Here is a 13,493-nt window from a genome sequence, read left to right as displayed (position 1 = left end):
ATATTTCCGCATATATTTGTAAAAAAAACGTTTAGTCTTTAAGAACAGTTATACATTAAAATTGTAGTGCTAATATAGTCGCTCATCATTTAAAATGTATTTTGTTTTTGCACTCTCGGGCATAGTCTTTTACAGCCGTCTGCCTGCCCCTTTACCGAAGAGACATTTCTGCCAATCCTAAGTACAGTCATCACAAAGCGCTTTCCTCGAAAGTTTTCTAGCAAACCCTGTTTCCCTTAAAACTTTCCCCAAAACATTTGTCTGCTTTAAATAATTCAGTTCTTTCTTTTTCCTTTATGAATTGTCGCCCCCACTCTTTTTTAAATTTCGGCCACACTGTTACTTCTGGCTAAATAATTAAACCGGTCAGACTGTCACATGCGAAATGAGGCCAACAAATAAATGGACACTTAATTAATTCATTATTAATGCGATGGTCTGAAAGCCCCAGAAAGAAAATCAAGTGGAATCCAAGTACAAATGTGGTTGACATAAACAAAAGCTATTTTTGTATTGGGAATGAGATGGGGAGAAACCGAAACAAAGTTATAGGGAAAGGCTAGAGGAAAAGAGCTTGAAAGACAGTGTCATTGAGCCTTCGTTTGACATGCACTTTTGCAGTGGTATTCAGACATGCAGAGAGACAGCCAGACAGACAGAGAGACGCCTGCTAAATGACTGAAAATAACATAATGCAACAACTATAAATGGATTTTCAATGCAGACTTCACTGCACTGACAGCTGGAGCAACATACATTTTCCTTCTTTGGGTTTTCCTTTGCATTTTCCCCCCACTTTTCCCCGCCTTTTCTTCTGCTCATTTCCGTAGAACGACAAAAAACATGCTGCATACTTTTGAGGGAGCTGTTTCCTCTCTCTGATGTATGCTACATTTTCCATGTGTGTGCGTAAGAAGAGTGCTTGGTGGTGCTTGGTGTTTGTGTGCATGGTGTGTAGGGAAAATGTTTAATTTGATGGCACTTGGCATTAACATTTGGAGCTACACCTGCCACCAGTAGACACACGCACTAACAGATACTCGACTCGTACTCGCACATTCTTCCAGGGTTCATTATGTGTATCCGACAGTGAAAAGAGTATTCTTATAGGCGTGTGTATGCTGTAGATGGTTGAGGCTATGGTGACTATTCTTTAAAGTTGAGGTACATACATATGTACATCCATTATACTCCTTCATTCATGCATTTATTTCCTATGTTGCTTATGCTGTATAGGCATTAAAACACATCCTTTAATAGGATATTCCACATTCTTGACAATACTTTTAATTTTCCTTTAAACTTTCCTTTAAAATGTGCACTTCGAAGTAGAGCAAATGAATTTCACTTTGAAACAAACAAAACTACAAATGTATCTCCTGCCTGCTCTCACCTCTGGATTACTTTCCTCTGAGGAAAAAGCAACGAAAAGGCTTTTTTCTCGGATTTTCTTTTGGCTGTGCCTTTCTGTAGAGCGCTGCTCTTTCTGCCTTTAGCCATACGTCCGGCCCAACCGACAGCTGTCTGCCCTGTGGTCATCCAGCCACACTTCAGGAGACCCATAGCCATGGGAGAGCTGTCCATGCGAATGCTCTCTGAACTCTGAAGTCCTTGGAACTGAAAGAGTTACCTCCTGTATGGTTTTTCTTTTTCCTTTACTTTCAGCAAAAATTAAAGTAAAATATATTCATGTACATATATTGGATATATTCCTGGTATCTGTATGTGTTATATGGCTATAAAAATATTCCACTTTAATTGCATGTTCGTGTCATGTACATGCAACGCCCCACCCCACGAACAGAACCAGAACAGGGGTCCTGGGATCCAGGCAACGCCCTCGAGTTTTCATTTCGATTCTTTTCCGCCCGCCTGGATATTGTTTATGGAGACACAAGCTCCTGGGGATCTCCATTTGAGTGGGAGTATTCTGTTCCTTTTTGGGGCGTTTGTTCCGTTCGCTCGTGCTCCCACTATGGCAACACAAAAATGCATTTGCCGATGTTGTCATGACCACTTGTTGTTGGGTTTCATGTTGGTTTTTACCACTGGTAGTAGTTGTTATTTCTGTGCATCAATTAAAAAACATTTTCTCTCTTTGCTTCAATATGCCTTTGACATGCAACGGCGAAAATTCCACACAAAAAAGTAAATCATTTTCCAGGAGTTCGAAAAGTTTCCCTGTTTATAAGAAAGTTTTTCTACTCTTTCAATTATTTTTTAGACCATATATTTTCGACTGGATTTCTATACAAGTTTTAGCTTTAGGTTCGAATAGCATGCGTATACTTTATTTCTAGAAAGAAAGTTATATTTCTAAGGACAAATTTCTGTAAAGTAGAACAGATTGAAAGGGTTCCAACATACATTTTGTAGGCTATGGCATCAAGCATCCCAGAAAACCTTCAATTGCTGAAAATAAAAACGTTTTCGGAGAATTTCGGAGAAGTAAAAACACTTAAGAGGCTTTAAATAAGAGGTTAAGTGGCTTTCGCACCATCATTATTCAGATTACTGGGAGAATTCTATAAATATAACGTATTCTTGGTACTGAAAAATGTATAATAATATTCCAGGAGCTGTTTTAAGCAGCTTGGAAAACATGTTTTCTGGATAACTTTCAGAAGGAATTTAGCGATAAGAAGGCCTTTGAAGTGTTAAATTTATATTTATTTGTAAGAAATTCATGGCAATTTTCTCCTAGTGTATTCCAAAAGTTTGGCTAATTTCTCAGGTTTCCTTTTTGAGTGGGTGTGGTGTGTCGTCTGATATCTCCGCCTTCTATGCAAACGAATTATGATTGATTTGGCTGAAATTGGGTGCGATGTCTAGTCGGTTCAGACAGGTTTTGCTTGTACACGTACATGCCCACTGGCAGCGCCCACTGCCACTCCCACTCCCACTCCGCCCACTGATTTCTTCGGTTGTTGTCATTAGCAATGGGTGGTATTTGGGCGCTATACATGTTTCGATGGGGTTCTGCCCCATTGTTGGCTTGACTTTCCTTTCCTCGGAGTTTCGGTATTCCTTTCCTCTAACTCTGGATTCCCTTCCCCAAACTCCTGATTCCCTTTCCCCAACTATTTGCATTGTCTCTGGGCTGCCATGCAATGACATTTTTTTAGTTCTTTCTTCCATTTTTCCTTTTTGGTTCTGGTTCAACGAACTCTCATCCTGGTTTTCCCCTACGTCTTTGGTTGGGTGCCCATTGTATTGCTGTTCCAACCAGGTGGGGTCCACCGGCCTCCCCCTCCGCCGCCGCGGGCCAGCTTTTAATATGCTTTTCAATTTAGTTAATGACTTTCCCAGATGGCAGTAGGCCCTTGAACCGATGTATGGGCTCGGTTCTTTGCATGTAACTCTATCTAAAACAAAGAATGTCGCTATAATATAAAGAAAATGATGGACAAATTAAGTGAATGAGACTGGAAAATTGCTGGCATAAGAGAACGAATATGGAAATGCAAGAAAATACAACAATAATTATATTAATTTAGGCAGCAAATTGATTGTAAAATTTCTGTGCACACAGAAATATATATATATTTTGATAAAATGTGCAGCCAACAAAAAAAAGTCCACAAATAAATGAAAACCAAAGCAAAAATATTTATAAATATCAAAGAAGTATAGAAAACAATTAGAAATATTTCCGCAAAAATGGAAACAAACAATAAAAAAGAAAAAAAATAACAAAAAATAAAAATGCTATAAAAGAAAAGCGTTGCATAAAATTAACTGCAAATAATAATGGGAAAATGCTTTTCCATTTCATTGTTTTTTATTTTTACTACCTTAAAAAAAAAAAAGTTATTTTTTCCCTTTTTTTTTAACTCTTTTGCTTGATATATTTTCTAGTATTTTATGGCCCCCTGTTTAAAGAGTTAAGTGAATTGTATGTGGCTCTCTGAAGCGCAAAGGAAAATAGAGCGCAAAAATACGAAATAAAAAACCAAACTGAAACAAAACTACAAATAAAACTATCATTGGCCGGCACCTGTCGTCCAGGGGGGGCTCATCATTGGGGGATTTTCGTGACTCGCCCACCAATGGTATTTTAAATATTTAACAAGGCTGCAGCACCGCATGATGGGGATAGCTTTGTGGAGTGGATACCAGGGGTCTCTTGATGTGAGTCTGCTGGCGGTAGATGATGATCATGATGGAGTCTCTGCTTGGAGGTTGAGAACTATGCATGAGCCTCTGAAAGTACGTGGTACTCTGATGAGGTCCTAGGTCCTTTCCGATTCATGCAGCCCACCAGCTCGTGTTGACATTTTCATTACTGCCCTGCGAGGAGTACACATTTGCCTAATTTGCTCCACGTTGCGGTCATTATGGTTGGAATCACTTGGAATCACGCTCCCCACGCCTGACGGGGGGTCCGACACTCATTCGCAGACTTTGGTCACGCTGCGCGTTGGCCAATTTTGTGGTTTTTGTCAATGAAATGGATGGTCGGGTGTTTTGAATTTAAGTTTAAGTAAACAATAAGTCCAAAGTACTTTGAAAAATAATAGAAAAATATTATCGTATAGCTCCCCTCCTCCGACTATGGAAATTCGTATTTATTGTAGATTTTTCCAGTTGTATGTTTAGCGTTTTTTCGGTGTTTTTATGATTTATGCAAATACTTGTGCGTAAATTAACAAAGTAAATTTTTGTTGGCATTTTTTATGTATTTTTCCGTTTGCTTTTTGTCGTTATATCCTGCCGTCTCCGTGTGTGTTTGCCTCGCCAAAACAAATCACACAAATGACAGACACGCACGTACACTGAGGCAGCACACCTGTAATGGCACTTTGCGTGTGTGTGTGTGTGTGTGCGGCTCAAAAAGCTTAGCGCTTTCCCAATAAAACGTTGGGGATTTATGGGTACGTGTCATTTGGCTTGTTTGTCCTCTTCGTCCACCCTCTCTCTCTCCCTTTGCAACATATAAGGTAGATGTATGTATGTATGTATGCAACACGGTGGCAACATAACAAATAAAACCAAATCCAGCAGACGACGACCGACCCCGCTGACACTCGAGGCAAATAAAGGAGCAACTAATTGAGCAACGCCCGGTAAGTAGGCAACACTTTTCGACGGGGCCGGGCAGGCTGAAAGTTTTAATGGAAGGATTCCAAGCACAAAAGCAGAGCATGATAGGAGTAGTTCCATTATGTAGTATATTATTTTACAAGGTTTCGAGTAACCAAACGGTGACTGCACTTTGAAGAGGATTTACTAAAGACTATATCCAAACAATATATAGAAGAAATGTTTACTGCTGCAATTTGAAGAAATTTGCGACTAAAATAAAGTAAGAAATACTTTAATTGTTAAGTGATTTATGAGTGAAAGATGAGATTGTTCTTTTAATATAGCTTGGAATAGAAATCATGGCATTATAACACCATATATCATCTTTTATATACACTGCCGATCAAAATGCATTTTCTTTTGGAAATTTGTGTTTGATTTCGTACTTAAAAGCGTCTACAAGATTAGTATAAAAGCTATCCCCATACGGTCTCTAAAATATTTAGATCAGACGTGTAAGAAGGGCCTCCAATCCACTTGTTTATCACTCTACCGGTATGTATTGGCGGATGATTACCAATATAATTCCGAAACAATGTTCGGATATGTTGTACATATTTTATAAATGTGTCCCTGTAGAAAGATACAAAAAAAAAACGCTAATCAAGGGTCTTATAGAAGGATTTGAAGAAAGAAATATATATGCTATTTCTTTATTTATTGAATACAGTGAAACAACTTTGAACTAATAGCTCCCTTGATGCGTATAAATGACCAATCTTAATACTCGTACTATTTACTGCATCTACCATCTCTCTTAGGTGGATAATAAACTAGTCCCTCGAGCCTTCATTCAAGTAGGTTTTTTTTTGTTCCTGAAAGTTGTTATACTAGAATCTGTTGCACTGCCTTGAAGTTTTCGACTTAATGAAACTTTTTTCTTTGGTTTCTCCAAGTTTCTACGTTTAAGTACCCCTCCCCCCTAACAACAACTTCGTCAAAACTTGTGTGATATTACTTCTAGCCAAAGTGCACACATACATACTATAACCCATTAGAAACTAGGGAAAAAGTTGGATTTGTAAGTTATTTAGAAAACCCAATCCAATCTTTAACCTTTCGAGTGCTAGAGGGGTCTCCTGAGTAGCTCTCTCCAATTCAATCAGTAATATTCACGTTCAATTTGGCCATTTGGCCTCCGAGTTGCCGCCCTCATCATGGCTCGCTGTCGTTCTCATCGTCTGGGCATACAAATATAATTAAGTGCAAAGGCAACACACCAGACAGCCAGCCCGAAAACACGGAAGAAGCATGAGAGAACATCCTTCGTAGCACACACACACACAAGGCCAAAAGGCACAGCCCCTTCATTATCGTCACTGCAGTTGGAAGGCTGTCTATACGCAGTCCATACCCATACCCAACCCCATCCCCATTCCCATCCCCATCCCCATCCCCATCCTAGAGCTCGTCTCAAGTTTTCTTCTGAGCTTTTCCCTCGCTCTCTCTTTTTTCTGTCGCTTGATCTGGAATCAGGGCTGACGGCCAACAAGCATCATTAGTCCTAATGAGCTGTGTGTAATAAAATTTCATCACAAAATGTGTGCAAACAACATTAAAGCAGAGGTAAACAGCGTGCAGGAGTTAAGGATGCTAAAATTACCTTCAATCTGTGGCCCCTGCTCAAGAAATTAATTAATAAACCAATTTGTGTTGCGCCCGGCGGTGAAGCTGATGAATATTAGAGGAGATTGCCTTCTCGAGGGTTTCCAATGAAATGCATCCTGCTGGGCCTTTGTGCATCTGCATTCTCAGACTTTTCAGAAACTTAGTAGATTGTACTCGCAAAATGGCAAGGAAAGGTTTTACAAGATAAAAGTGTTCTCCTAGAATCTTCCAGAACCGATTATAATCCCTTGAACCAACGAGGAACAACTCATTCTTCTAATATAAGATTTCAATATTGAAAGACAGCAGATATTCAGTTTGGAAAACAGATTTCTATATGTATTTTTCCACTCATGTCATTCCCAAATGGATGAGAGCTGCATTCATAACTTGGCCCCATTTCAATTGTGTCTCTATGGAGGGGAAGGGCCCCAGCGAAAGATGCCAAATTGTCGCCAAAGGGAGAGACCTCAGTCTCTACTGTCCTCTCCTTCGTTGGTCTTTCTCCCTGACTTGTCTTCTCCTCTGTTCTGGCTCTCTCATCTGTTCTTGCCACTTCTTTGCATCCAATTTTTGGGGCAAGCTTCCACACTTCTGTGTGCCGTTCCATTGTCCTTGAAAGGGGCACAATGCGGGCCTGTTACGCGCCTTGGCCTTTTATTATGGTTTTATTACGTCAGCAAAGGGAATGTGTGTACACATAGGACGCCAGCAGAGCGGAGTAGCACTAGGGGAAAGGGGAAGGGGCTTGCATAAGAAATGTCAAACGACCCCCACTACTAGATGGGCACAAAAATTGTCAAGAAACGTTGTGGGGGGGGGGGGGGGCGTACGATGGGGCTGCCTTTGATTAAGTGGCAACATCTAGTGACGCTTTAAAAGCCCCCTACCCATTACCCATTAACCCATTTCAGGGGCTGGTTCCTCGGACCCGAGTCCCCAGTCCGAGTGGACAGAATGAGAAAACGAAGCATTTTCGGATGCCTAAGTGGAAAAAGTGGGAAAATTAAGTTTTTATTTGTGAAGGCCCAAGGACGAATGTGTGTGGTAGGAATACGTATGAGTGGTTTTTGTTGTTGTCTCTTTCTATGAAATGGAGGGGTACGTGTAGGAATATAGATGTATAATTAAGTCTCAACACCATATACCATATGTATCTGTTCGTTTAGATATTTAGGACACTTGACCAACTGAAAAACTATTTCTATAAGCCCATAAATAAATGCGACATTTAATTTGGTTATATTTAGGCACACATATTGTCAGAAATAGACGGCAATTATATGGAAAACAAGACTATTTACTAGCTATACTTGAGGCAGAAGAGCCTCAACCAAAAACACTCCAAATGGTTTTTAAAAAACTAATTTCTAAATTCATCTAAACGAAAAACTTCTTAAGGCCGTAGAAAAGTGGATACAGCAAGTGGGAAGGAAAGGCCACCATCGAAGAGACTTGAAACTTGTTCGGAAAACTGCAAGCGAACAAAGGCGTTGCGATTTACGATGTGTATTGAATACCTACAAACGAAAGCCGTACCTGAATTTTGCTATTAAATGCTAAAGGGTTTCTACCATCTCCAAAACAAACAAAAAACAATTAGCTAAAACTGAATTGAAACAGATAGCAGTACTCGTTTTGCCTCGCCTTTTGTTTCAATACCAAATCCAATTGCACGACTATTCTATGGCCAGATCAATTCCCTGAGGGCTTTCATCAGCCCCAACACCAATACCAATACCCATTTAGAGTCTAGGCCAAACACGAAAGAAATCCCCTTGAATGGTGGGGTTAATCGCAATTCGCACGTCAAATGGCGATGCATGCAATGCACGCAATAAAAGCGGTCAGCTCTGGGTCCACTTTTTCTTTCATTTCTGCTATTCTTCTACGAGTCTTTTCTGCCATTTTTGTGTCGTTTTAGTTTTTGTTGCTCTTTTCCAGTGGTTGCACGCAAAGAATTGTATTTTATTTTTCAATTTGATTGCCATCACGCCATGGGGAGTGGTTTTTAGCCAAGCCTGCGCTTTAATAGACCACAAGCTAGCAGTGTTCCCAGGCCACGGGGATCTCCCTCCAATGTACACATATATACCTCCCCAATGCTACCATCCTTGACCACTTGAAATTTCATTGCGCCGGCTGGAAAACTAGTAAACAACAAGTCCATATCCAACTTTTAAATACCCACCTATTCTAAATTTATTTCTAGAAAAGTTTTTTATGGGAATTCAAAAAGCGGAATGTTGTCACTCAATACTCTCCTTTTAAGACATTCATAATTATCCGTTTAGAATAATTGTTGGTAGATAGGAAGATTATTATTTAAAACTATGGACTCCCAAATGATACAGAGATATATGTAAATATAATATTATATAATTCTTTCCTCTTTTCTGGTTACAATAATGTTCCATATCTTTAAGAATGCGGATTACATAACTGTTTCTTACTTTTCGGAGGGAATAGATGGATTTTGCAAAAGTTTATGCATAGATCTTCTATGTTCCGACATCAGGGTGTTTATGGGACTTTATATACTTTATATACTTTATACTTTATACTTTATATACTTTATATACTTTACATCGCTTTCTTTAAAAAGGTCCTTAGCCCATACACCCTTGCACCGAAGGACTAGGGGGTATCAAAACTTCAACACTGCAATTCCCTTGTCACCCTTCTCCCCTCTCGTTCTCCCCTTATAATGCTGTAAACTTTCAGTTGTATGCGTAATACAAGGCGCAGTCATTCCGATGGAGGGGTTCGGGTCCTTGTCCGGGTCCTCCTTGTCCGGGTGCGTGCGAGTGTGAGTGCAAAGGAATGAGGTCATATTTTGGAGTCTGGCATCGCCGTTTACAGCAATTTTGTCTCCTTTCTTTTGTCTCTTTTCGGTTGTCGTTCCGCTCGTTCGACAGCGAAACAAATGTAAAGCAAGCCGTGGCAATAAGACAGCAACAACAGGCAGAGGAAAAGGAAGAGCACAAAACAGCAGCCGGCAGCAGCTTCTAAGTAAATTGCGGCACTTGAGTGGAAAGAGCAAAGGGAGCCAGAGCTGAAGTGGAGTGGAGTGCCGAGGGAGGGGAATGAGGACACCAAAAGGTATATTAAATGCTTATAAGGTGGGGCAGGGCCATTCTATGAGACCCTAGAAAGTGTCCTGGTCCAACAACAACAAAATAAACCCAAATCAGAAGAGAGTCTCGAGAAGAGCAAACGCTGTGTATTTGCATTCTCGGTGGCGAACCTCGCTGTCCTTTTGCTGTTGCATTCTCCCCGATGGCTAGGCTTCAAAAAACCTCGCTGCATATAGCAATTACAATGCATCGACCCTACCCATCTTACTATTTATATTGTCTTTGGTAGATCTTCACGCACCCAATCATGGGTGAGGCCAACTTGAGGCCGTTATTCACTGCCTAACCTTGTTTTTGATATACCTTGGGACAGCCGAACGTAACTAAGGGGTGAAGTGCGAGAGGGAACAATGGGAAACACAACCACAGGAAAAAAACGCAAGAAAAATAACTTTAGTGGATCGAAGTTTGAATACCCTTTAAGTTCATCAACCAGCAAAAGTTTTTGTTCTCGACTTCAGGTCTAAAATCGGTTTTACAAGGTTTTTTCAACCTACAAGTAATTCTTGTTTTTCTTATAGCAAATGTAGACGAAATAGTCCGATAATACCTTTATTTACTGCCTGCCAGGGTATCGAAAAACAGAAATTCAAAAGAGTAAAAATGTCAACCCCACCAAGGTAGCCGCTCTCCTCCTGTTTCCCTCTCTCTGCTCGTTTCTCCTCCCTTTTCGGCTCCATGAAAAGGATTTAACGCCTCGTTTAATGGCAAGCAAGTTAATTCACATTTTTTGCGCATTACCAATTTTTCATTGAGCTTCCTTCGGTTGAGTCCCCACTTTGGAGCTGGCTTTCAGACATTCCGCATGCGGGGACGGCAGGTCGGAAAGGTGGGTCGGGGGCATGCCAACTGCCAACGTCTGCACTTTTCCCAGGAACCAGGGCTAAGGCTAATTCTTTTGCTGTTGTTGGTTGTTGGCTCAGGGATCACGAGGCTGATTTGTGCGGGCTCAGTGAATGCTTCAATTGGATTAGAAACTTCACTGGAATTAGTTGTTTTTACTGGTTCCGAGTTCACCGAACAGCTCGTTGTCTTTTCCCATTCGAGACCAAACTACAGGGTAACCTTTCTCGGCGAGATGGTCCACCTCCATTGGGGATACAAAAGAAATGCAATACGCTGCTTAGCTACCTCATGTCCGGGTAACTTGAGTACAATCGGGGTACACGAGGCACGTCCTTCCTGCTACCCATTGATCCTTTATGAAGAAATGATGTACGATTGTATTATTTTTTATTTATTCTAAATGACTTGTTCTTACTTTTTCATACTGATGCTTTACCATTCATAAAGTCCGCAGTTGTTCTGTTTTGCCTTTAAAAATAAGTACCCTTAATTTCATCATTCCGTATTATAATTTTGGTGGAACGGTTTCCCTTCCTGCTTTCTTCTTTGAGCAAATATTCCCTCTAGTTCGTGGCGCTTTCCTTGCATGTCTTTTAACTTTTGAATTCATAATGTCGACTGACCAATGCGATGGAAGGTTAACATTAAATAAATATAACACTAGCCTACCCCCTTCCGTATAGGCCATGGAGGAGCCATTCTGGAAATTGGAAATTCCCCTTGCGGTTGATGGGAGCCAGATGATGGGCCAGAGAGGAGCAGTGCAGGAGGAGCTGATGGCGATGGCCATGAGCCAAAGCAATTGCCATTCCCGCCACATGCAATGTGCGGTTGGGTGGGTGTGGCTTCATCCCATGCTTCACTGCTGCAAGCCCAACCCACCCCCCGCCCACCCCCTTCGGTATTGCATTTCTGCTAAATGCAGAGAAAGCCAAGATTGCTTTGGCTTTGGCGCTTGGTCCGCCTTAATTGGTGCGGAAATTATTAATTATCTTTGGCCGGTGGCTCGCAGCTCCTTCTCCTTCGCCATCTCGATGGCCTTGCCCAGAAATCGAAAGCATTGAAAGGCGATTGGCAGTGTCCGGGATACTGATTCAATTTTCTGCTACCGTCAGCTCCAGAAAATGCGAGCAACAACGTACTACCCGAATGGAATTGTCTGCGGTCTCCTAATTACCCGTTCAGACCCGGCCAAGTGCATTGCAAAATGTTGCATAGCTCTTTTGGTCGTTCTGCGGTTGACCATTTGAGTGTGTCTGAGAGATTGCGGCATTAAATGAATTCACTTTGTTAGGGCGAAAGTTTCTGTCAGTCAGAGGGATACATATGCCGCGAAATTGCAGAATTTTATACTGCAAAATCAGGGTAGACTCGACTATAGTTAATCTAATTATCCGAAAAATAAAACAAAACCATCGCTAGATCGTAATTTCAATTTTACATTCTGCAAAATAGAAAACGTAGAATAATTTATAACTGACTAGAGAGCAAAGGGTATGCAGGATTCCAGTCTGGACTGGTATCTGTAGAGCATACGACTCCAAATGGTACTCCAGGGTCTCCAAATAATGACTTCTAAGAGCCACCACACCCTTACATGGAACCACTTCCAAGACAAGTCAGTTTTGCTGGTGGTTAATTAGAGCATGAGTCTGGTAGGTTGTCAAAAGTCTTCAAGGGATGAGAACTGTGCGGTGTGGGCCTGCTAAGAACCTAAAGTTGACGTTGATGCACTTGTAATGTCAAACCACAAACCAATGCGAGTGGAATAGTATTTTTCATCAATTAGGACATGATTTATGCAGTTTGGAAGTGCTTTAAATCGTACAAAAATGGTTATTGAGGAGTATTTGGAGAAGTTCAAGCAAAGGCTTTAAAAATTCATTAAATTAAATGAAAGTAAACCCAATATGTTCCATTTATAAACGTATAAGTTACACGTTATTCATAACGATCTTCGAATAATAAATGGTTAAAGTTCAATATTTTGTGGAATTGTTGTTCCTTTTGCACTAAATGTAGGCCCTACTACTACTATGCTCCACAAATGTTGTGCAAAATAATAAAAGCGGTACGGAAACTTTTTTTACAACTTGTAAATCACTTTTTCGTACAATTTGCGAACATTACCAGACTTGTTTCCTAGTTGCAGACTGTAACAGTCTTGTATATTCTGCGAAAAGTTCTTAATTGCAAAATGCCCAAAGCCTGCTGCTGGCCCCCCCCCCCCCCCAAAAGGGCCCCGACCGGCCCCTGACATCTCATTTTTGGGTAATTTGGCCATAATTATGACAAAGCCAACTGCTGCCAGCCAATGCGCCACGCCTACTTTGCTCGTTACTATTTTTTTGTTGTAGTATTTTCAGTTCTTATGCAATTTTCCAAAGTTTTTGGCTGTACATTTAAACTTTAATTACTCGCAGACAATCGGGTGGGGGGAGGGGGCTTCAAAATGGCGTGCATTGTCAGCAGGAAAAAACTTTGTAACCCCTGACCCATGCCCCCTGTCCCCCCCCAGGGGTGTGCAACAGGAACGTAGGAGAAAGAAGAGAGGAGAAGAGCAAGACACAGAAGGCCAAAAATAGCAGACAGAAAAAGTATAAGGAAGAAGGAAAAGGGAAAAGGGAAAAGAGGCGTACGGATATCTGCCTTTCGCCATTGATAAAATTGCATGCCATTTCCGGTCAGTAAACTTTCGATGGAAAAACTTTTCTTCGTCTTAGTGACTGCTGTGTGCGTGTATGTGTGTGTGTGTGTGGGTTAAGCGGAGCAAAAGTAAATTTTCAATTGAGCAAAGTTATGCAAGTTATTGTGCAA

The 13,493-nt window shown here is 40.9% G+C and overlaps 1 protein-coding gene across 1 annotated transcript in view; it reads left to right on the top strand.

Annotated features, from left to right (window-relative positions):
- Positions 1-13,493, top strand: part of Dus1 (Dihydrouridine synthase 1) — a 29,260-nt gene that overhangs the window by 12,014 nt on the left and 3,753 nt on the right. The window lies entirely within an intron of this gene.

This window comes from Drosophila pseudoobscura, chromosome 4, assembly GCF_009870125.1.
Source record: "Drosophila pseudoobscura strain MV-25-SWS-2005 chromosome 4, UCI_Dpse_MV25, whole genome shotgun sequence".
Lineage (NCBI taxonomy): Eukaryota > Metazoa > Arthropoda > Insecta > Diptera > Drosophilidae > Drosophila > Drosophila pseudoobscura.
This window is presented reverse-complemented; position numbering and strand designations above follow the sequence as displayed.